Raw genomic sequence first — 23,679 nt, 5'->3', positions numbered from 1 at the left:
TTGCCATAGCTTTTATCAGAGCCTCAGATCTTGGAAAATAAACTGTTGTAAACACTGGATTGTGTGCTTGATTACAGTCACATACTGGTGCTGTGGAATTCCTGTTGATTGTGCACATGAGTTGATTGGTGGTGACTCAAGTGATTCAGTTTGGGAGGGATCGAGTGATGTGGCAGATTGATGTGGGGAGTGGAATTGGTGACTGCCAAGTTGCAGACTAGCGTGCTATTTAAGACTTGGATAAAGCTTTCTATGTTGCTCATTATTTCTTGCGGTGTTACCCAACACAAGATGGGGAAAAGGCATAACAGCACCAGCTCTGATCCTCTTAGCAGAGATATACCCTGGTTTGGCACCACCACTTTGAAAAAAATCACCTCTTGGTCCAAACCTCTTCATTAATCTAACAAGCCTCTTGAGTCGTCGATGCCTTGTTGATGCGTTCTGGCAATTTCAGGCTTTTCTCAGAAATTAAAACAGGGTTGTGGTGTTAGTTATTTTTTCCTGTTGGGGTTCTCTGTTTGGACCACTGTATGTAGGAATTACAGCAGCTTGTTTAGACTCTGCTTCTTCTCCCAGGGCTGTTTCAGCTGTTTGTCTGAAACATGCCTGCTCCTGCAGGCTCCTGGCGGGTGATCAACAACTTGGCATGTACACCATGCATTAATACTTTTCTATTTTTGCCATCCTCTTTTTTTCACAGTTTCTTTTCATTATTGGTTTATAAATAACGAATGCAGGCTCGTTCAGCTGAAATTTGGCCAGGAGGTAGACTGTGGGACTTCATAATGGAATTATTTGAAAAAGAGGGCGGGCTGCTTTGCTTTTTAAGGGTTTATCATAAAACATTTCTCGTCGGTGTTTCCAGTGAATTTGATTCTTAATTGAAAGCTGCCTTAGAGCATTGTCATTGTAATTCATGACTGCATGATGATGGAGACGGGAGAAACTGTGTTTTCAAAGCAGGCAATATTCACACATCCACATGATGTCCCATGTGCCTCAGCTCAGCTGTGTTTGTTCCCAGCTGCTTCCTGTCATGTTTTCCATTGCGCCTCTCTCATTTATCGCTCATCTTTCCCCGGTACTCCGCTCTCCCTATCATCACCTTGGCAAGAGCCCGTTCACGGTCCCGAAACACTTAATTGACTTTTCATTGACACAAGCTGTAATTGGCTTTTAATTACCGTTTTACATCTTGTTTTCAAATTCAAATCAATGATGTCAACTCATAGAAAGAGGCCCCTGTTAGTGCTTCCCTGAAGCTACAAGAGAACTTGTCGTCATTGGTGCTGAGTGCAACATGTTGTTCATGTTCACTAACTGAAGCCAAATTTGCACAGGCTATTTGATGCAGGTTAGAAATTTAAACACAGACTCTTTCAACTGGGCTGTTGGTGATGCTTTGCGACAGCCAAGAGTTAGATGGTCATCTCAAGATGGATCTAACTCTGTTTCAGTCAGGTAGCAGCTGGCTGTATTTATCCGTATCCCCATTTGATGCACTAAACTTTAAATAAGTCACATAGCATCACTATGTATGATGCAGGATCAGAATAATAAATTTACATTTTGTAACTTGGCATGAGACAATGTGGAGTCTTAGCTGCCTAGATTGACCAAATGCATAATGGTGCCAAAGCTCAGGGTTTTTTTCCCCAAGTGTTTTTATTTATTTAATTTTTAACACCCCAGTACTTGAATTGATACACTGCTTTGGAGCCTAATTTATTTTGGGTAATAAGGAAAAACAACATGAAAAACACGATTATGTCATGCAGGGAGAAATATGTATAAAGCTTTATCATAATCAATAGGCTCCATTTTTAAACAGACAAGTTTGGCAAGTGGCCACAATGGCCATGAGGATGTGCATTGTGAGCACCGGTCGATAAGTCAGGGTCAGTCTTCCACCTCCGCTCAACACTCTGAAAGCAGTTCCCACGGTCTTTGCTATCAGCAGAGGGAAGATGAGAGCAGGCTTCTACTCTTAGACAGTATCAGTTCTACATTAGAAAACTTTTTTCCTTTTTCTTTGTTCTGACTCTGAGCATGGCAGCAAATCTTGGCACTGCTTGAAGATGTCCATAAACTCATAGACCTCAGGATGACCTATTGTTATTTGTGCTTTTGCCTGGATAGCAAGCATGTCCGGTCTCTTAAAGGCTCTAAGCTCTGCTGCTCGAAAAGCTTTTCTCACATTAGACTGAACGTCCCAGCAGACGAGGATTGGCATGCATAAGGTTTTTTTTTTCTTCACTTTCTTTCTCTTACTTTTTACTCTGTTGTCAGCCTTTGTCCTCTTTGCCACTTTCTGTTGGGCTTTCTCCAATTCTCTCATTTTGTCCTTTTTCGCTACATCTCTGTTTTCTCATTCTACGTTCCCTGGTGGCTCTGTGATTCTGAGTGACGTTTAGCATCTCTTCAGCCGCCAGGGAGGCTTTGGGAGAGAGCCTGCTCTTTTTAAAGCTTCTGTGATGTCCCCCAACAAACTGTGACACTAAGACGAAACGTAACCTGGCAGCAATCGTGTAAACCATTCAACTCCCTAGCCCTTGGACAGGTTTTTTTTTTTCTACTGCTCCATAGGGCTCATTCTGTTCTTCTTTCTCTTTTCCTTGCTACCCAGTTGGAAAGCGTGAAATAATTTATTTTACTTCTGGAAGAGGGAACTGAGGTAACCTAAATGTTCATGTTATGTCCATTATGATTCCTACCATTACTGGACTAAATTCAAATATCAATCAGTCTGTGACTTTTTTTTTTTTTCACTCACTTGAATGAAAGCTTCCTCCTAACCTGCACAACTTAAAGCTTATTAAAAACTTTGCTTTTCGTTTTTATTAAACTGTCATGACCAAAATGTAGAATCCCTCTTTTTTTCACTTTAGCAAGAGCGATTCATTTTCCAATTCACTTGCTTTGTGTGATTAACTGTGCTTGAAATGTAAGTGAGGCCATAATTGTTTTGGTAATTTATATTTTCATAATTTACTGCTTAATATTGACTGGTGCCCCCAGTGGATTCTATAAAACCTGAAAAATAGCAAGAATGTTACAGTCGCAATTAGAAAGTCATAGTGGACCTTCTTGCCAACACACATTGTACGTTGTCTTTGTTACATTAAGTCATCTGTTGAACAATCTACCATGTTAAGCTTGGGTAGCTCTCATGTTGAAGCCTTCATTACTGATGCCCCATTACGTGAATTTGGGTCCCTCTGACACAATGAAACCAGGCTGATAACAAGATCTGCCATTTAAAAGGACTCATTACATCGTGACGTCTCATTACAAATCGCCATGATATTTGTTTTCAATAGTCTTCTGGCATCCCGGCCCTTTCACCAAGAATGTTTCTACAGGAGCCGTTGTGTTCTTAACAGAAAAAGGAAAAAAAAATCCCATCAAAGGACTTCGAGCAGCTGCAGTTTAAAAAAAAAAAGTTTTATGGCTAAGTCTTGTTGCTACAGAATTGCATACATTATAATCTATTCCTGCTAAAAGAGGAATAAGCTAAACTTGAAATAGAGCTATTTGTCACAGAGTAAACAGTGTAACAGAAAGGCTGTGCGAAGAGGCAGGAGAATGTTGAGAGAAAATCCTCGGGGTAAAGAACAGAAGAGACGTTGCAGTTGGAAGGACAAACAAAGCATGACACCGTTTCCCTGACAGAAGTTCACCATTCCCCGCTCTCCTCATGAGGATGTGACATTTAAGAGGGTGGTGTCTTGTTATTGCAGGCCTAATTAACATTCCACAATATGCCAGCTGGAGATGGACACCCTGCCAGTGCTGACCCCTTTTTCACCCTCAGCCGTGTTTGTCCATCAACTTCTTTACTTTCTCTAAACGTAACTGGCTCTCAGTGACTGTTCACTCATGCCCAGAAGTCTTTATTCTGTGACGACACAGAGGCTCTGCCTGTGTCCTCTCAAATGTTCCACTGTGGTCAGTCTATTTGCCACTGCCTGACACCTCAGGCGGTGGTAACCATGGTGACAGGGTTGCACTGAATTGTTGAAGGTGTCCGAGTCCTTTGGGCACTCAAGATCCAACGAGTCTGTTGTGCTTGATGCACTTTCTTTGTCAGGTCAGTTACAGTCCTTTGACAATGTCAAAAGGGAAATTGCAACAAGTCTTAATGCAAGAGCTGTGATACAATCTTTTTTAATTCTTCTTTTAAAAATGGGACAAATTAAGCATGAATGCTTTTTTTTTCTCTCTAGGGTCTTTTGATTGTTTGTTCCACCATGTGCCATTCATGTAATTATTCATTTTAAACTGTAGCAGAAGGTTTCTCACATAAATAACCAGACATTAAAGGCTCATAAACATCTTTAGTAAACCGTTTGAACGTGATCCAGGGTTTAATTATGTGCTGCTATGTCTTACACAGCAGACATTGCAAAGTTCTGAAACCGAGACCAAATCCACGATAAAAACATCCACAATCTTGAGTTGCAGGACTCTCAATCTGCTGCCATTGCTGTTAAGCTCTGTTACTAAGATAGACCCCATCAAGGCAATGCAGTTAGTTAAAGTTAAGGTAATTGCAACAACTCTGCATGAATCATAACGCAGATACATGAGAAAGGTTACAAGGGGTTGGTTAATCTGTAAATTGAGCTTTCTTGTGGAATTTAATTTAATCACTTTTCTCAATAGCAAAATTTAGTGTAAATGGTGTGTAAATATAGAATAAGGATTGGATACATTAACATGCATGTTATAGAAAGATGCTAGAAAGTTATATTTTTGCCATTGCTTATTCTAATTAAGTCTGGTCAAAGGTTTAACATTTAAAGATCTTTCACAGGAGTGAACTAGAGTTCCAATTTGCAATCAAAATGGAGATGAAAAAGATGGGTACAAATCCCATCTGATGCCTTGTTTATTAAAGAATCTGAGTGATTCATGTTTTTCTTTTATGAATCTGCATTTACTCACAGCTCCACCAGTGTCTGAGCTTAAGGAGTTGTATGGCAAGAGGGGCAGTGGGTCTTTGACAACATGGATCGTGGATTTGTCAAGTACATTTTATTCTGGTGCCATCTTGTATGCCCTTTTTTCAGCTCAAACATTAGAAGCATTTATTACCTTATTTTACATTAAAAGAACTGCTTGATACAGAAAGTGGGCAGCTGCAGAGAAAACAGAAATTGAAATAAACTGTGGGGAGTTGCTGGTTCTTTTCAGTACAAGAGAAAGTTCCACTTGTTCCTGCTGTTAATCTCTGGAAATAAAAAATGCTTTTGAGTTGGTTTATGTGCTTAACTATTAACTACTAAACCATAAATGGTAGTGGATTTAAGATGGTTCTTTTTAAAACCGATTACAATTGCTACAATGAGATTTTCTATACAAACCTTTCAGAATATTTTGCCTTCGTGTGTGCTTGTGTAGGGGGGATAATACATTTGGTATTCCAACAAGAAGTGATCCTTGATCCTTTACCAGATGATACATTATAAAGCTATATACTTCAGACTTTATCATTTGGTTAAGGTTCAACGAATTCTTCAGGAAAAAATCCCAAAATATACCAGATAGATAGACCTCCTCGTGGTTTCAATTAGTGTGTATGTTCTGTCCTGTGATTTATTCATCACCTCAGGCATGTTGAGCTTGTGAAGATGGCAGAAATGCTGAACTTGGTGGGGTTGGCTGAATCTCTGAGCCTGGAGGAATAGATTGTGAGAGTGAAGGTGGGGGCACGGGGTTTGGGGGCGTTGTCACTCTGCAGGAGAGATGGATGCCACACATGGCCGGAAACTGGGACAGTTCTCAGAAGAACAACAGAGACAAGGAGACAAGATGCCAAATGACATCCCAGTCAGTGGTCTGAGGAGATCTTTAATGACTGGTTCCACAATCCTTTCTGTTTTCAAGAGATGTCAGTCAGATAAATGATAAACAGGAGCAGTTTGGGCCACCTCCTTGATGTCAGTTCAGATAAGACTCCAGTTTAGACTGTGATCTCCTGTGCATTTGTTAATGTGGGTGGAGTTCTCTCCCACTGGTAGTAAATTCCAGTGGCACCTCATTGTCTTTGATATCCTTGATTGTGTACTCAAACTCAACAAAACACAGACTGTGCATATCTCTGTGGACTGTCTTCACTGATCAATTCCTCAACCCATCTGTCTGCCAGGCTTATTCACAGGGCTGCACTGTAGGCGAGACAAACCCTCGCTGCAGGAGTCTTCATTAAACCTGTCCTCCCACCTCCACCTCCTCCTGGCCTCTCCTCCTTTTCTATCTCTCTGCAGGCCTGGGGAAAGTTAATGAGAAGATTCGATCAGCTGGCACCCCACCATCTTCCTCCACTACATCCCGTTATCCCATCTACTGCCTTCTTCCAGTGTCAGTGTTGCATCGTGCATATAGCTGGAAAGTGGTGAGTCAATACGGTTGTACACTTCCCATGACTACCTCAGTTTTCTTTAATAGGGATCACATCAGTTTGATTAATATATCATTTTATTTACCCATTTCATTCATTCTCTCTCGCAAAATACACTGCCCCTGAATTAGCAAAAATATCTGTTCTCCAGAATGTTCTTCCTTTATTTAATGACATCATCATGAAATGCATTTGCACAATATCAGCAAAGTTTTGCAAGCTTCAAACTTAAAAATTAGAAGCTGTCTTGCACTTTTTGATGATTGAGAGAACATTGGGCTGACTGGGACTTTTTGGAGATGAGCTAAAAATGAGCTTATCCTGATGTAGCTTGTCTTTTGATCACTTTATATGGAATATGAAAAATTGAACAACTGACTAATCTAATAAATTGTATTATACCACACTGTATAAACAGCGCATTTACTGTGTGATTTAACCAGGTCTTGTGACGGCTTGTGAAATTACACTTTAGTCTGAGTAGTAATTAGCTATAGCAGACCTTATTTATGCAATGGAGCTGGAGTAACTTAAAGATTTCCAAATAAATATGAAATATACTGATGAGTTTAGCCCCAAACATCTGTATTAGTATCAAATGACCTGTATCAACATAACCGCTGTCTTTTTAATTTCTCTGTCTGCTGCTGTGCTATGTGGGAGGAATGATGCTGTGGCTCAGTTTTTCTGCCAGAAAATGGATTTGCAATGATGTATGGCACCAGTGGCATTGTACAGGTCTCAGCCTGTTGCTGAATCACAGCTTTAAACTAATTTTGTGGACACAGCGAAGCCGTTGTGCTTTGTGCCCAAGCTCGGGACCTGGCTCGTCCAACAACTCTGCTGAAGCTTGCATGCCAATTACCCGCCACCCCTCCCTTCACATATGCCAGACAGAGGAGCAAGCAAGGAAATAGAGAAATAGTCGCTCATTTGCTGAGGATTACACTTTGCTTTAGTGCTCTTGGAATTATATTGTACACTAATGATTGATGTTTTTTTTTCTTGTTGAGTCATTTTCTAATGTTATTTTCCAGTTACGTAAAGAGAACTTTTCCTACAGAAACGGTCACCAAATCACGGACGTGTGGACATCTTGTGTTTTGCTCTAGACTCAGATCTGTCCTAAACTGACCTCACTGCACAGGGTTCACTTTTTATTTTGGATACTGACACTAAATCTCAACAAAAAATGTCTTCAAAGTCTATATTACAGGCTAATGGAATCATATGTTTTTAGGGCTTAATAACGTGACCTCTAGTCCTTTCACTCCCTTGCAGTCATTACTCTTCATCTTTCTGCTTCCACTGTGTTCTTTAAAGCTTTTAACTCACTCTTTCTTCCATACCCAGAACTTTTCACACAGTCCTCAAAGCCAGGAAAGAATTATGTAGTTGCACCTGGATTCACCTCGGTAGGAAAGCATGTCTGAAAGGAAAAATCTAATCCTGTTCGAGGGCCTCACTTTGTGAATTAAGAACCTTCGTTTGTTTTGTCGGCATTGAATTTGATCTAGCACAACAACCACAGTGAGTGAGCATAAATTGATTTTAAATCGGGTTGATTTCAGTCATGGTGAGTAAATATAAATAACTTGCAGGCACTGTTCATATTTTAGGTTATGTACTGTTGTGCTCCTCATCACTGCTACAACCCCAGGCAAAAATGAGGAAATCACCAACTGTTCATACAGTTTTATTATTTTATCTAAAAAAAAGCAACAATCTAATCACAGTATTGAGACAAAAATATGTTATAGCTGAGCAATTTGTCTTTTTTTTTTTTTTCAGATCAATACTGGAATCACCTTTTTAATCAGCATTTGTAAATCAAATAAGTGCACAAGTCTTAATATGCAAATTAGCCTGAAGTTAAAAGAAAGTGCTTATGGAGCTTAATGAGTTATTGCACCTTGCTGATTGGCTTGAAGCATAACAACCATCTGTGGAAACAAGTGAAAGGATTATAAAAGTCCTTCAAGTGTGTAAAAAAATAAATAAATAAAATAATAATAAAAAATGGGTTGTTCCCAGGCAGTTGTGCCCAAAACCTGGAGCAAGCACAAAAAAAGGGAATGTTATACAAGGGGAAACTTACAGGTTGACCCAGGGAGAAGTCAAAGCATCAGGACAGAAAACCGAAAATGCAATGAAAATTATAAAGATTAACGGACCAGGGCTGGATGGCAGTCTTTATCTCTACAATAAATACACAGGTAGATACTTTTCTCCTTCAGTTTGATGATGCTGAGGTAAGTTTCAGAGACATGCTTGCTTTGGTGTGTTTATACCACTTTAAGAACTCTTGACTTATGGACCGTTCAGATTGTAGGTAATAACAACGGCAACAGCTGTCATTTCCTGTGCATGGCTTTCACCAAGGTCGCAGTCTGTTTTGCATCCAGCAGCAGAATTGGCATAGTTCAACTTCAGCATCGTCCCTAAATTCTGAAGAATTAAAATCTTGGTCCTGCTCTTGGTTCAATTTATACCTTTGTGTAAAACTGATAAAGAGCAGTTTTACAATAAACTTGTTGCAGAAATACAGAAACACTGCCAGGAGATGTTGGTCTTTGGATATCTATGATTAAGAGTGGATTTATCCTTTTTAAATTGTGTAAACATTCCAGTCTCTGAGGACTGATGGCCTGTCCCCATGTAAGGTAATATGAACATTAAATTGACAATAGTCTCTTTTTTTTTTTTTCTTGATCCTCTCAAAAATCCTTGGCCATCACATCTTTCCATGCCTTTTACAACAAGGCGCAGGGATTCATGGCAGCAATGTGTGACCTGGGACCTGTTTGGGACTGTAATGCATTAAGATGGATGCAGCCATCCTCCTGTCAGATGATGAATTGCGGGCTGCAGAAAAGGCTCTCTGCTATGTAAAAGAGGTGCTTGCAGACATGGCACTTTCATCAATCAGATGGGGACTGCTGTAATGTTACACTGCAGAAAGAAGAACACACTCTGTTTAAATGCAGCAGACAGACATGGACAGAGGATCTTTTTAATGTTTGGGTAATGTTTTCCCTCCTGTCTGTTATAAGGAGTGTGACTAGGGTGCATTCATGTAGCATTTAACATGTAACATTTAGGGCTTCAATCAAATAGATTCTGCTGTGTAATCAGCTGTAATCTTTACAAGTGCCGTGTTACCTTGTCTTCCCTACAATTTTCTTGTTTCGCTCAGGCAGTAGTATAAAGGTCTCAATTAAAGTTACACCTCACACACCTTCAAAGCCCAGCAGAGCTCATAACATTGAGTCTGAAGCTGCTTTGTCAACACTTCTGAAACCCTAGAGATCATTTTGGGGAAGCTGCAATGCCTCTGGTAGAGTGACGGTGTGTTACAGCAGAGTCAGCCAGATGCATTGGGATTACAGCAGCAGGTGAACAAGGCTGGTGTCATTTCCAGGTTTTAGGAAGACTACTTTACTTTGCAAAACGTTGATATTGATGTTGTGATATAAGATGCAACTCACATTTGGTTGCAGATTCACCTTAAATAGCAGTCTTGTTAAGTGCTGTTTACAGTGAACTTTTCTGAACTCTTTTGAGTGATCTGATTCGAGCAAGTGAGTGTTTTTTTTTTTTCATTTAACTTTTCAATAAATTATGAGGAAATCAAGGTAATTTTCATAATATCCTTAGTTTGTTGTTGACATCAAAACATGCCATTTAAAACTGGAGACAGAGAAGCTTTCTTTGTGAAATCTTTTGATAACTAAAGATATAGTTCATTTGTCAAAGGTATTGAAAAAAGTATTTGAACAAAACTCCCTTTTTTAGAACCAACTCTATGATAAAACTGGTTACTGTGGTATAAAACACTTCCTCATAGCTCACTGGGTTTGCTGACTCCACTGCATATTTGTGAGCTGCTGATCTCCTTCCAGAAAGTAACATATCTCCACCTCTCTTTTCTCTCGTCTCTCCCTTCACGTCGCCCTCCTCTCATGCTCTCTGCATGTGGTCGTCGAGTCGTAGCAGCTCTTAAAGCAGGAGGTGTGGTGTAACCCTGGCTGTTTTCTCAGATAAGCCACAGGCTGCCCACCTGCACCCCCACTGCTCATCAGCCAAATAGACTGTCAGTGTCGCAGGCATTCATTCAGTGGCAGGAGGTTGCCACCTCAACAGATCCACTGTGACCGCCTTGATGCCTTTTATTTTTTTTATTTTTTTTATTTTTTTTATTTTTTTTTTTTTCCACACGCATGAAAAGGAAATAGAGCATCCAAATATCCTTGAAACAAATGGCAAATGTCTCAAAAGAATTAAACCATTGACTGGTTAAAAGCACTGGTTATTGTCAGAGATGAATTTTTAATTGATTTTTCACTTGACTTTTTTGTTTTACCTCAGAGATCAGAGTATTGTTTTTTTTTAGAATCCCGGCTGTAAAGGCAGCAGATCGTAGAAATGAACAATAGCTCGAAAAAGAATGGACTGGCTGGATAAAACAAACTCTCTTAAAATCTGTCAGCTTTGATAATATCACAGACACCAAAAGTAAACAGTCTGCATAACAAATTCAGCGAATGTATAAATGCAAATATGTCAGTGAAGCAGACTTTTGGTCTAGACGATGACACGTTTTAAAGCTAAAATGGAACATCAGACAAAAAGTGAGAAGCTCATAGTGCAACTATACAGTATGGGGAATAGGTGTTATGACTGGATGCATTTCTTTCACATAAAAATGTAAATGTGCACACATTTTATTTTTTTTTTTTTTTTTTGTGAAATTGGACAGAAGTAGCCTCATTGTAGTGAGCAAAAGTTTGAGACAATGTATTGGTAAAGCTTAAGTCTCTCAGGGACTCATGGCCATGCAAGTCTTTAGTGTTGTGATTCCCTTTAATCGATTTGTTACTGCGCTAATGATGGCTATAAGATCAAGTTGTCTTCTTTGATGATCCAATCACCTTAGCTGTCAGGCAGAAACTCCTTCCTTCAGGCGCTCGCAGCTCATCCTGATGTGTCCTGGGCTGTGAGAGCAGATATGAAGGCCTGCTGTATGTTTGTAGATTTACAGCTTTTAGTCAAGCAGAATGAGCTACATTTCTCAACCTTGAGCCAAATAAGGGATTGGCTACTGAAAAGTGCAATGTTAAAGGTCAGTAATCAGTGGCTAGGTTATTGTGTGGCAGATTGAAAAAGGAAATTATTTTGTGGTGAAGGCAGGAGGTGTGTGTCTCGATTTAATGTTTCTACGTTTGAGGTTGTGTGTAGAGGCGCAGCTCTGTGCCCTGTTCTTTCCGTTGAGGGTTTCTCTTGGCAGTGAGTCTTCCAGCTGACCTGTCAGTGTTACTCAGCCTACAGGGCTGTGAAATGACCCACCACAGGGCTCACCTGGGGCCCTGCAACCACTTTCAGCTGTTCCCTACACATTGTTGCTCTCCAACTCTGTTTTATTCTGTTTCCTTCTCTGCTTCTTTGCTGCTTTATATTCCTTCTGTACGCCTCATTCAGTCACTCTTTTCTCTCTCTCACACAGACAGAATTGCTTGCTTTCTTGTTTTTCTCTAGAGACGTACATTTTTCTGTTTGGAATCGCTTGATAGTGAGAGAAGGAAGGGAGAAGGACTTGTTTTTTGATAACTATTGAAATTTTTCCAAGAATAGGAGCGATCTATCTCAACAGCCAGTCATGCTTTCTGTGTTTTTTGGCTGTGTCTGATACTCTTCCATTATGTACAAAATGAGAAGGCCAATTTGTTTTATTTATTTTATTTTTTTTAGTAAATGCACTTCCTTTCCTCACAATACTTGCACACCCCCTGTCGGACCTGTAAGTTTGAAGCTTGGAGTGTTTTTTTTTTTTTTTTTCATGTTGTGAGCTTGATTCTTGGAGCGCATTCCTGCTGCTATGGTCCATAGCACTGTGCTTTTTCTCTGATGGTGAAGAGATGGATTGTGGAAAGAGATTGATCTTCGTGGTGTGGATATCAGTCGAGCTGACAAATGGCAGCCCCAAACTTGGAAAGCCATTAATGGTCCAAGCAGAAGTAAAACTCAGCCAAGACCCACTGATTTCTATGAGTTTCTCTTCCATAGTGCAGGCCCATGCCAGGCCACGACACAGCAGTGGGTATAAGCGCCACCTCATGTCCCGTCTGGCCTTCACTGCCATTAGCCGGCATGTTGACATGACTGAGCCTCGATCTTAAATGAACAAACCCTCCAAAAACACATGAGAAAGTCTGTCATCTTTTAATGTTATCTTCATGACTCAGGCTATGAAATCTGATTGAGTTGAAATTAAGGACGTTGACTGGCATTATGTATTACTGCTCAGCATATACAATTAGTCAGTGTCTTGATTCAGACTGAAACGTGGACAAAGTAAATCTAAGTTTCTGAAAAAGTCTCATGCAGGCTGAAGTTGTTGAATATTTTCTTTTACTTGCTGCTCTTTGTTTGAACAGCCCTCCTTTTGGCTGGAAGACCAGTTGGAAACGTTTAGATTTTGAATCAGATTGTCACGACACGAATAATGTAAAACAGCCTTTTGTCTTAGCTTCTCTTACAAAACCAGGTGAGAGGTTAGCTTTTGTGCCTTTGACTGCACTCCAGAGAACAAAATCTGTTCTAGACATCAGCAGCGCTGTTTTTCTTTTATTCTTTGTTTTCTAAGCATGGGTTGTAAAGGAAATATTTAAATGTTTTTTTTGTTTGTTTTTTTTTTGTTCAAAAGGGTGGAAAAGTAGATGGGAGGGAGAAACATAATCATGCTCAAATGCCTGAACTCTTCTTCTGCTGTTACTGTAAATAGGCACATGATTTTTTTATTCTTTGTGTGATTATATCAAATGCGTAAACAACATGTTCTGGTTGAAAGTAGTTGCATCATCGTCACGCTGTTGGTGCATGAGTGTGTTTTGAAATTTAGATGGGGAACTGTCATGTAAGTGGGGGAGAGAATGCCACTCTACAGGAAATGCTAAGATGCATGTTGACCGAAGAGGGAATGTGGCTCAACTCTTCCTAAGAGCAGAAAACTTGGCGTCAATGAGAGATTTGCTAAAGCACTTGGACTCGATCCTGAAAGAAAAGCACCTCTTGTGGATAAAGCTTTGGACTAAAAATGCTTTTGAACTTTTTCCAGTGACTATGAGCACATGAAAGTGAGTATTTCTGCGTTTCAGTTCTCGGTTGTGAACATTTTCATCTCAAGCGCTGAATGAGCGTTTAAGAAATTAAAGGTTCGACGTAACTTAAAATCAGTGTTGTAAAACAGAAAAAAATGGCTTTGACAACCTTCTTTTAGTAACATTTGACCTCATGGTCACGTTCTTGGATTTAAAAATATTGAAGCTTCCACAGTGACTGTACAACAGTGAGGTATGAAAACAAAGATTAAGTAAGTTAACAGATAGAAAATTTGTTTGAAAAAAGTAGATTTACGTAATTAAATGGTAAATGGACTGTACTTGTATAGCACTTTTCTAGTCTAACTGACCACTCAAAGCGCTTCTAACACTGCATGCCTCATACAGCACGTCTTAAGTCTACACATACCTACGTGCTTTCTAACCATTCATACACCGATGGATACATCGGTAGGCAACGTGGGGTTCAGTGTCTTGCCCAAGGACGCTTCGACATGTAGCCTGACCTTCCGATTGCTGGGCGACTGCTCTTCTTCCTGAGCTACAGCCGCCCAAGATTAAGGGTGCTTTTAAAACATATCCTCTGCCAAGGTCAGTGTTGTATTGTGCATTTTGATTAAAAACTTATCCTAATCTGCTCTAAAAGTTGATCTGGTGTTCTTTTGACAATGCTCTTACTCTCTACCAAATTTCATAAAATTCTGAGTTTTTGCGAAGAATTAAACAAAAATGGCAACGATCGCATACCTCTGCCTCTGCTTTGACTTTGTGTTTCGACCTCATGTTATTAGTTAGGAAGGTGTGGAAGAAATGTAAAAGCGACTGCGCCACTTTTTTTCTTTTGTCTCTGTCTGTAATTTTCTAGCACATGAAGCTGTGCTTTTTAAGCCCGAGTGAGATATCAACTCTTTTGAGAATCTCATCTCATTAAGTGGCTTCAGGGAGTCACTGTGATCTGTTTAGTGTCTCAGTCATGACAGAACATAATTAGATAATAGCATTATATCAGTTATCATCAGATATATTCTTCCAGACTAATATCACAGTCACATGAGGGAATATAAATGTCTCCAAATCAATTTGTTTAAAAGTAAGAACAACCTCAAATTATCAAAGTTGAGCAAAGTTTAATTGACTATGTCAAGGTATCACAGTGTCTGCTCACATTGTCTTTGCACAGTGTAGGAAAACGCAGCAGTGCCAGCACCAACAGCCTTCAATGTCCAGTTGCCCAGACCAAAAGTACTTGCGCATCGGTCAAATTGAGTAGTTACGGTATGTGTTTTAGAATAAGTTTTATTCTGACATTTTCCCTATATTAGGCTGCAGCCTAGACAGGTGAGCGGTGGCTATGTACTCTCTTGGACCCAACAGATGTCTGTACTTTACTGAATAGTGTAGTGGTAAGATGTGGGTGACCTGGGTTCAAATCCCCTGCATGAACGGTACTACCTCCGATAGGGGTCCTTAGACTAGACCCCCTTAGTCTACCTGCCTGCCAGTGTAAGTGGCTTTGGATAAAAGCGTCTGCCAAACGCATAAACATAATAAACTTTAACAAATCATTTTTCCTGACACATTGTCTTGGTCTATTTTTTTTTAATGCAGACTTAAATTGTTGAGAAAATGTTTAAGGATTCTTTTCAGACAATAGAAAGTTTCCATCATTACCTGGATACCTGGTTTATCGAAGAGCTCTGCACACCTGGAAACGGGCAAATGGGAGCTTTAGAGTGTAGCTGCCAGGGAAAAAAGGGATATCGTTGACAAGGCAACGAGAGCTCATTATCTCGTCGTATATGCTTGTCCACGGTGCACCATTGATGGGTGCCAGAGCAGAGTTAGGAGCAGATAGATGGGGTTGCGCCCTGCATTTCATACAAAACACGACTGAGCAGGAATAACGCATCCACAAAATGACACGTTGGTTCTGTAATCCTGGATTACCTGTCTGCCTCGCTCCTTACTGCATGCCTGCGTGTCGCATGTTTCCCATCAGAAAAGATAACAAACAGCAGCTCAGCCTCAGCTGCTGTGAGGCTTTGTTTGACCTGTATTGTTAAGATACAAAATGTGTGTAGTTTTAGCCTTACTATTCCACCATGGCATGATTTTTGTTGGATGCACGACAAACTTTAGGCACATCTAGCTCACACAGATAAACACATACCTGAGAGCAGGCAGAGATTCTTGGTTCATCACGTGTTAATCATATGCTGGAGCAAACCTTGCAGAAGTTGAAAAGCAGCATTCTTTTTGCCAATGTGAGCAGTGTGATTGTGAAAATGGTCACCTAAATGAAATGTGAAGAAAATCTTTCTCAATCTTTCTGAAGGGTCACGTAGAGCTCGGTTATAGATTTTCTTTTCTAGGATAGTTTTTTTTAGCAAATTATATGTTGTGTAGCACAAAGCTTTTTTCATCGGCATGTTAGAACCTAATGAAGTGATGCATTAGAATTCTTTAAGTCTTATAGTTCTGCAACCAATATATTAATTTAGTATTAGTTTTAAGTTTGTTGCTATCAAAATTTGGACAAAGAAACAATTGTTTTTGCTAAACATGTTCTGGATTCTACTTTTTGAGTCGGAATCTGTAAATACACGCATTTCTCTTCAGTCTAAATCACAACAGTGCAAAGGATAGGGGCTCCTTTCGACCGTGCTTGAAGGCTGCTTCAGGTACAGTTGAGGAAGTGAGGAGGGAATTAAAAAAACTGGTCATTTTAAAGAAATGCTCCTCGTGGTTTTGTTTGTTCAGCAGGTAAAAATTAATTAGAAGCTTTTATCTTCAGTTTTAGTCAGGATGGAGCTTCAGGAGCACTTTGGTGTTATAAATGAGCCAACAGTCAAACAGAATGAGTGCCTCTGACGTATGAGCAAATCTTGCACATACGTCATCAGCATATTCAGTCTACTGATGCCTCATCAAACTTTATAACTATTTTTCTTGTCAGCTCACATGACATTTACTTTTGACATTTTCCAATTTAGCTGTCAAAGTTAATGGAAGGATGCAGAAGGGGAAAAACAAGTATCACAAAGCGTAACATGCACATTCTATTGTGTACACAACCTGGCTAATAACATCTTCGAGACTGACTATGGGTACAGTAATTTAGATGCGAACAGACATTCGGGCATCCAATTTGCTGCTGGAGGCAGACAGTTATTGCAGTTGTGAACAGAGTGTAATGATATGTAAAGACAAAGCTAATCTCTATGTCTCAGTCACTGGCACATGCACAAAGTCTCACAACCATTCTGTACTTATAGTTCAGAGAAGTGTTTCTGTGCCTGCAGAGGAAAGTATTTATTTATTCTTTTTTTTTTCATAAATATGAGTGTGTGTTTATGGTCAGACAACTAAAGGGGGGGGAAAGGCGCCTTTCAGTATAATACGCTCTTTAATAAAGATGCAAGTTGGCAGATTGGGGGTGTCAGTACATGTGGCATACAGCCTCCTCAGGTGATTTATGAGCATGGTACTAGGCTATTACATTATGGGCCCCAGTCCTATTCAGAGATGATGATAAAGGCAGCCCACCTCCTTTTAAACACTGTAGGTACAAGCATTTTGTTTTAGTGGTATATCACTGCTTTTTGATGAAAGAATTAAGTATAAAGATGTTTTCTGTGCAGCAGATGTAGCCCATTTCTTTTCTTTGTTTTTAAATGGGTAAAACCGTATTATTTAAACACAATTTTGCATCAATTACGTCTGCATGATGCAATCAACAAAAGCGCATTTTAATCTCTTGAGCACTGATTCCATTTGTTCTGGAACAGTTCTCACCAGTGTGATACGTGCTTTCCTTTTGAGCCACACTGCAGTAAGGAAAGGTGCAAGTCTGCAGTTTCTGCATGGCTTTGGACCTGGCCTTGTGTTTGCAGAGGGAGAGAGGTGAGAGGCCGACACGGTGAGGCCAGAGTTCACACAGCAGAGCATCGCAGCTGAAAGGCCAGTTGTCAACCGCCGGCGGAGAGAAAAACAACGGGGCATCAGCCAGAGTGCTTTGGAGAAAGGACGAGTCAGGGTCGCTTTCAATTAGCGCAGCATGTTGTCACTGCAGAGAGCCACAGGAGCGGAGAAGAAGAGGTTGGAAGTAGCCTTGGGTTTAAGAGAGGAGAAAAGAAGGAGAGCAGGTACAGACCAAAACAGACGAGGCAGAAAAAGAAGCTCCTGGTTTACAAGTTGATGCTTTTGTTTCCCAAATAAAAATAAAATTCTATAAATTTGTGCTCTTATTCACTGGGCGCCTGAAGGTCAATGGCAACTCTTGTCGGTTTCTGAATTGAGGATGGATATGTTGGCTGTATTGTCCTTTGGGATGATGTGCCAACAGATTCCAGTGATGGCAGCTCAACAAAGCTCCATCTTTACACATTTACTGCTACAGCTTGAGGAGTCGAGCATAAGACGAACTTTGTCAGTAATGACTGAGGGACTGTCTCAGAACTGCCTCCCAGCAGGATGGAGTGGAATAATTAATAGGTCTAACATTCCACTTCACACTGACAGCCCCTCAAGAACTAATTTATGACAAGAAAGCAGGAAAACCCTCACACTGTCAAACATGCTGATAAAAATGAGTCATTTCATCATTCATGACATGAAATTAGAGGACCACAAAAAGCACATAATTTACAGTCCAGTTGGTGATGATGTCATGGATGTGGTTGACACATGGCAGCTCTATGAGGTTCTTTGAATTTTAAAGGAGTAAAAAGTCTTCTACTGGCAAGTGAAGAATGGCATGGTTATCACATTTAATATTGTTATGCATGCTGTGACTCCTCTCCCTCAAGGTTTGAGAGAACCAGCAGAGCAGGATGCAATTCATGGTCCCCTGGTGGAGGGCAGGCTGTAACAAATGATACTGCTTCCTATTTGAAATGCACCATAAAAAAAATATTAGGCTGTTTGTGTTGAGTATGGGTCAGGATCTTTCCTGTTGCCATAACAATGTGCCAATTAACCTTGTTCTCAGACACTCATACCTGCATGTCTTTGTTGCCACTTGTTCTGAATTAACACAGGATTTTGACAGTAGTTGCAGTTGTGATGTAAATTATGGGCTTGACTTGCAAGGATTAAAGTCTAATGCCAGCTCAAATGAAGAATTATTTCCCAATAATTAAAATTATTGGAAGTAAATTTTTAAGGGAATCTTTTTCAACTTGAGGCAATTCACTTTGTTTATTGAAACCAATGATAATTAAGGTAAAGAACAGTTTATAACATGCATCATATTAGAGGTAACACAGTGACATTAAGTTCCAAGTGAATGATTTTTAATAAAGTATCAATACAACAGATTGTAAAGCAAATTTTTGTCTAAACTGAGTGATGTATCAGAGTATGTGTCTTAGCCCCCCACCCGAATACACACCGAAACTTAATGTGCATCCCTGTTGAGAACAATCTGTCAGTCATTCTTCCATAAATGCTAATGGCCATCTGTATCCATATACTGGTCATTTTGTTGAGAGTAATTGTGGCTACCATTTTAACTGCAAAGGTGTCTGTCAACCTCATAGTCTCAGTACTTTCAAAGAGGTTTCTAGTCCATCACATGGCTAACATAGAATGACCCTAGTTGAATACTGGGTAAAAAGCCATCATCTGGAGGAAAATAAGTCAAATAAGTCAATTTTGAGAGCCAACAGAGAATGTCATTGTATATTGTTGAGGGTTGCTAATGTGGAGCTGTTTTCATGGAGGCTAACGCCAAGTAAAGGGGAAGTTACTTTTTTAAGCTTCTCTGTAAATTATATTATGTGATTACCCCCTGCCCATAACCATATAGCTTCACCCCATTCCACACCACTCAGATCCTAATCTTTGTTCCAAAGCTTTGATGTTGGCTTCATTTGTGTTCTCTAAAGGACTGTGGGAGAATTAAATGGAGCTCAGTCTGCACACATTTCCACATCCTTTGTTTTCCAGATAGTGATATAGCTAACAACAGGGGAAGGTTGGAAGGACGTCGTTTCAAATGAAAACACCAGCAAATAGCACCAGTGTCGTCTTCATTTAGCAGTGTGGTCAATGCAGTTGAGCTGTTTTCTTTGGTGTAGGCAGGTGGATTGTAGAAACAGGGCTCCAGAGAATTGAGTAATTTATTTGACTTTTTTTTTTTAAGAATTAGGTAATTGGCTTGACTGTGAATTATTTTTTATTACTTGGATTCAGCCTATTCTTCCTTGAATTGCAAAGCACATGTGGCTTATCTAAAAGTCCTCTTTTCAACTGTTTTGATGGATAGTTTTGTGCTAGCAAGGCTCCCTTTCACATTTCAGTGTCCCAGTCTGTTAGATTCTCCTCCTTTTCTCAAAGATGGCAATTAATCTAATTAGTAATCAATCAGCCTTTGGGCCTCCCGCCTCTTCTGTGCTAATGGAGGATATGACAGGCCTGGACCTTGCATTATTAATACCTCCATTCCCAGAGCCCAGGGCCCCCTGATGCCCACGGTCAAGGGCCATTGATCACCACCACAACCAAATGAGCACTGCAAGGACTACAGGGAAATAACCAAAAGTTTGACAGTGGAGATGGGAATGGGGTGTGTTTGTGTGTGTTGTGCCATGCGTCTGTTTAGTGGGGTTAAGAGTAAATTTGGTAAAGAAAGAATATGCCCAACTTTGCTCTGGAGAAATTGAATTGTTGAAAACATTTGGGAAAAGTGAGACCATTACCTGTCAGCTCATAGAGTCTGCAGGGAAGTTTTAGAGTGCCTGTTTGAGAGAGAAGAGGGATTGTTTGGGTGGTGTTATGGGGAATATAGGACTAGAATAAGCTCATTAGGTAAATAGAGCTGACTTCAAAGCTATTATGTCAGAATAAGCATGCACCTCTGTGGGGCTATTTCTAGAAAATGAGATTAGGAATTGTAGGACGCCACAATCACACAGGGGCAAAATGATTGCAGTTTGGTAATAAAAAATATCCCAGCAACATCATTCATCTCCCATGCTTTATATGAGCACCCTTTTGAATAGCTGCTGCAGCTGAAGTTACAGAGCCTGATAATAACCCCACCAGTTTATCTAGTTTGCTAAAATCAATATTGGAACCCACTATTTTAGACTGGGTTGAACGACTAAGCTGAATAACAAGACATCCAGCACGCCTGTCCTTATTCTTAGGTCCGTTTAGTGGAATCTCCTGACCTTAATTTATCCAGCCACTGTGCCAGCAGTTGTTAATCATGTTGATTATCTTTTCTCCATGTGGTTTCTGAGGACAAGTGGTCTTTGTAAAGTGAACAGGACTGGACAAAAATCAGAATTGGCTCCTCTATTTGAGATATCATGTTCAAATGCCCAAAATTTAGTTTAAAGTGATCCCTCCCTGTTGAATTATTTAGAAGATGTTGTATGATTGTAATATTAAGGTAGTTGCAATGTCTCTGAGGAACTGCTGCGCATGGAGTCTCATTGTTTGTGCCCATTGCTGCCAACTTGAACCTGTTGCTGGAACTTGATTGATGCAGTTCCAATTCAGAGCTGGTTAAAATTTTTTAAAAACTTGTTTACTTTTTGTCTGCCAGAGAGCTGCTGTAGAGCCACGTTATGTCACTGTAAATGTCTGTTCCAGCTGCGGTATGCTGTTTGAACCTCCCTCTGATTCATCCTGAATTTTTACTGAAGACGGTGCACAGAGGGTCATCTTTTCCATGGGTGATGATGTATGCCTTATTTACCCAGAGGCTCCATTTCTTCATGTTGCCATTCTGTTTGTAACAGCTGCTGCAAAGAGCAATCGGCGTTTGTCAAATGCTGTGTCGAGCCGACCAACATTTGCTAATTCCTGTTTAAATAAGGTTCATAATATCTTTGAAGCCAGCTGGTTATATTGTATGACAGCCACTATGAATGAAATGTTGTGAATGCTGCTCTATGCACTCGGTGGATCCAGTTGAGTAGTTTTTTTTATTTTATTTTTTTATGTGTGATATAATCCAAAAATTCTAAGTTTTAATGCTAGTTAGAAGACTTGGATGCTTCCTTTAGTTTCTCCTTTAGCAGAGGTAAACCTTGACTTTTCTTGATGAAGGAAAATAAATAATTTTCTACCTCAATTCCCTGCAGCCACAACATTCAAAGAGAAACTTGGATGTTAACTGAGATTTATGAAAATAATTATGAGCAGAGGCGGGTGATTGTGAAAAACCAGTCACAACAGTAAACAACACAAAAATAAGGTATTAGGCAAAGTACTTAATGTGCTTTTTGTGGAATACCTGTTGAATGGCTACAGTTTCACTACTGCAGATCCACATGAGAACTTTGTTTAGGTCAGATTCTCTTTTCACTGAAGTCGTCTTTTATTAAGTCCTCACACCTTTCTTCTACTATTTTTCACACCGTCATGTTTTTCAATAAAGTCAAGGAAAATTACTTTGAAAAGACTGTAGGTGGTAATTTATTTTAAACATTAAGAGGCAATGAAAATGAGAGGAATAATTGTCTTATGCAGTTGGTTTCATTTACTTTCTGTATTTCTATTAAAACAAGTCAACCCTATTAGCTTTGTGATATTTAAAGGCATTGATTGTAACACATGACCAGATCACATCTGTTGCCTGTCATCAATGTAACAGATGATCAAGTGAACAAGTGATTGGTCAGATTACATGTAAATTGATCTACTGCTCTTTGTGCTTTTTTTACCATTAAGCCACTTCCCATGACTAAGATGTGGTGTCACTTGACACAGTGACTGCCAGCCATGTGTTCAGGGTTTAAACCGCCTCCCATCTTTATACCACACAGGTTAAGTCACCACAAACCAGCATGTTGAAGCTGTCGCACTGCTCTGCTTAATTTACAGAGCTTGGGCTGTTAAGTATTTACAGGCCTTCAGTGGCTTTATGGTGCTATGATGGGAGTGACTAGTGGTGTTGAGCTCACAGCAGCTGTAGTCAGCTGCCTCATTCAGGAGGGATTTGGACAGCAGCTCATCTACTGCGCTGCACAAGTGAGTCAGTGGACATACCACCATATCCATGCTAAGGGTGTGAGGAAGTGCACTGCACTCATGACGTCCATTCCCCTCTTCACTTCAGTGCCTTTTGGGTGTAGTTGTACATGTGTAGATTAAAAAAGTCTGACTGTCTCAGTGGCTATAAGCTTGGTTACAGGAAATCCATAAAACAGCTGCTATTAGTCATTCCTGATCAATGTAGATGACTTTTGTGTGTGTATGGGCAATGCTGAAGTTGCAATCATGTATTTACAGGAAGTTCATCAGTCATGAATGTTCCTCACTGTGATTGTGGTTTGTCTGGGGGGGTGTTGGGTAAAGGATTACTGCTGTGGCAGTGCGGTGAGTTTACAACAGAGCAGTGCTGGTTTAAACCCCAGCTGTGCTGCATGAATGAGTCTCTTGAGAACAGAGACGAGCTTCAGTGTAATGAAGAACATTTTAAAGATCTGAGAAGTCCAGAATGATGGGGGGGGGAGAGGAATCTCCCTGAAAGTATGATTAAACGAGAAAGCTCTTCAATAGCTTGCAAAAAAACATGACACTGGTTATGCTGGGTGAGAAATAAAGTGAGGGCAGGTCAGTAAGTTCACCTGTACACCTATGCTTTTCTACATCACTGGCCCTTTTCTTTTCTTTTTATTTTGTAGCAGATACCCTCAGGTGTATCAGTTCTTGTTTTATTGCATGGTACCTGCATGTTGTCAGATACAGAAACAAGTTTTCCATAAAGTCCCCACGCAGTCTACAGTGAGTGTAGGCATGTTAAACAGTATTTTGCATTTCAGGTAAAGCACAAATGCAAACACTTGGTGCACATACACAGTGCGTAGGCAGAGGTTTGGGAACTGAAAGCTGATGAATTCATGATCTCCTTATTTTCATCAGTATACATCTGATGTCAATGCTGTATAAAGTTAAGTGAATATGTATTCATTGTATAAAGGTAACGAAACAAAGACAAAACAGAAATATATCGAAGAATCATCCTGGAGTCCTCCAGAATTATAAAGCTCCTTGGTTCTTTTCCTTTATCACCAAGTTATGCCTAAAACTCAGCACGGCCCTGCACATCTGGCTCTGTTTATGGCCTCTCTGCTTGTGTTAGCTGTGATGTTATGACAGCACAGTGAGTGAGGAGATTACACTGAGAGGACATAGAGC

The 23,679-nt window shown here is 40.0% G+C and overlaps 2 protein-coding genes across 8 annotated transcripts in view; one reads left to right on the top strand and one right to left on the bottom strand.

Moving 5' to 3' along the window:
• tnfaip8l2b (tumor necrosis factor, alpha-induced protein 8-like 2b) overlaps positions 1-23,679 on the bottom strand; it is a 354,084-nt gene that overhangs the window by 223,873 nt on the left and 106,532 nt on the right. The gene's annotated exons all lie outside the window — the stretch shown is intronic.
• The window catches only part of sema6cb (semaphorin 6Cb), a 139,332-nt gene that overhangs the window by 32,671 nt on the left and 82,982 nt on the right, over positions 1-23,679 (top strand). For 3 of the 7 annotated variants that reach the window (XM_072393703.1, XM_072393702.1, XM_072393697.1), the window contains exon 3: positions 6,273-6,400. The exons of 1 other annotated variant lie outside the window; for it this stretch is intronic. The gene's annotated coding sequence lies outside the window, so the exon portion shown is untranslated. Of the gene's footprint in view, positions 1-6,272; positions 6,401-13,412; positions 13,540-14,710; positions 14,800-23,679 lie in introns of those variants that run through there. 3 more of the 7 variants (XM_072393698.1, XM_072393701.1, XM_072393700.1) reach the window with 3 other exon arrangements.

Source organism: Leuresthes tenuis, unplaced genomic scaffold, assembly GCF_036924035.1.
Source record: "Leuresthes tenuis unplaced genomic scaffold, fLeuTen1.0.hap1 SCAF_10, whole genome shotgun sequence".
Lineage (NCBI taxonomy): Eukaryota > Metazoa > Chordata > Actinopteri > Atheriniformes > Atherinopsidae > Leuresthes > Leuresthes tenuis.
Note: the sequence above shows the minus strand (reverse complement) of the source record. Positions and strands in the feature narration are given on the sequence as shown.